This window comes from Rhagoletis zephyria, unplaced genomic scaffold (genome assembly GCF_001687245.7).
Source record: "Rhagoletis zephyria isolate East Lansing unplaced genomic scaffold, Rhagoletis_zephyria_1.1 Rzeph_scaffold_51701, whole genome shotgun sequence".
Classification (NCBI taxonomy): Eukaryota; Metazoa; Arthropoda; class Insecta; order Diptera; family Tephritidae; genus Rhagoletis; species Rhagoletis zephyria.
In genome coordinates this window covers 1-1,561 of record NW_016208754.1, presented here as the reverse complement: position 1 = coordinate 1,561, position 1,561 = coordinate 1, and the positions used below count along the sequence as shown (strand labels likewise).

Genomic DNA, 1,561 nt, shown 5'->3' with positions numbered 1-1,561 from the left:
ACGACGTGGGGACTTATAATTCGATGAAACACATCATAATCATTCAAAAAGTCAATTTTGGAATTTTAGTTAGTTACGGCTTTTTGTATTTCAGCAGAAATGTGAGTTACGGTCTTTCCATACCATACTAACGATGCTCTTTTTTGAATGATGTGTTATTCTGATAGTGGCGGCTCTTTCCCGCTGGAAATTTTGACAATGTTTTTTTTTAGCGTTACAGGGTGATTGATGGATTCAGTTTTGGCCTCTTAACGGCATGCGGATTCAGTAGTTAAATTTTATTAAAATAAAGTGCAACTTTGGAGTTTCTAAAAAATCGCGTTGATTTTTGATATTTTTGTTTGCATCTTCCTTTCTTCCATACAAATTCATTGTTTATACTTAAATTAAATGGGCTAGAAAACTGCACACCAATTTTTTTTAAAGAAATTCTGATAAAAAAGCTTGGAATTTAAATGGAATTCTTATGGATTTTTTCAAATTTTTGGACAGTTTGAAATTTGGATTTACATATTGTTTTTTTTTTTTAGATAATAAGCTATAATGATCATTTAACGAACAAAAGAGAAATAGTAGAAATGTTGCGGTGCTATCGGCTTGGCGCTGGCTGGCTTAGTCTCAATTCGATTATTTTCAGATCGTCAATCTTTGCAATTAATTTATTAATTTAATTAATTTATATTTTATCTGGCTCAAATCTCCGTCAGGTACATCGTATAAACCATTAAATAATTTTAGTTCACATTTTCAATTAAGAAAAAAAAACAAATTCGTTCAAAAATACAGCTTTTTGCCTTCTTACTGTGTCAGGTGTGGGGTTCGAACCCACGCTCCCTCTCGGGAACCAGAGCTTAAATCTGGCGCCTTAGACCGCTCGGCCAACCTGACCGTGTCGACAAGCGAGCGCAAATTGTTCTATCAGCGAAAATCACGACTAACACAGTCGTTAATCATGGGAACATCAACATTGAGTTATTAAAAAATAATATGATAATTATAACAATACATATGTATATAATATCGTCGCTGGAATAATGAAATAGTGTAACATGAAAAGTATAGTTTTGAGAAAAACGAATTGGAANATATGGATATTTCCAAACGGGCGTTACGAGACACTCGTACGACAAAATGTTTAAAAAAATAATAATAAAAAATCAAAATTTTAAAAGGTTTAAAGGTTTAAAGTTCAAAATTGCTAAACTCTGCGAATTGGGCAAGACTATTTGCCAAATCAGTGCGTTAACTTGTTTGCTGGGCTCTAGCTTTTCATAATAAGAACTTCAGCGGAATGGAAAAGTGCTACCTCCATTATTTAAGTACGTTCTAGACATCGGATCTCTAGGTCGCCGTAGCAGTTCTTACATTTATTTGTCCTGTTCTTGAAACCTTCTGTTAGTATCCTAACGGTCTGATAAAGTTTTCTGGCATTCCTCCTACCCGCAAGTATTTAAAATTAGCCCGCGTTGCCACCGATCGCTGAAATACAAGTCCTGTGTTTTTTCAGCACTGTCCTGTGTTTTTACTGGCTGGCGTTTTCGTAAGCATAAACTTGCAAGAA

The 1,561-nt window shown here is 34.4% G+C and overlaps 1 non-coding gene across 1 annotated transcript; it reads right to left on the bottom strand.

Annotated features, from left to right (window-relative positions):
- Nucleotides 1–804: 804 nt before the first annotated feature.
- Nucleotides 805–888, bottom strand: TRNAL-UAA (transfer RNA leucine (anticodon UAA)). Its single transcript has one exon. It is a non-coding gene; the product is annotated as a tRNA-Leu (tRNA).
- Nucleotides 889–1,561: the final 673 nt, after the last annotated feature.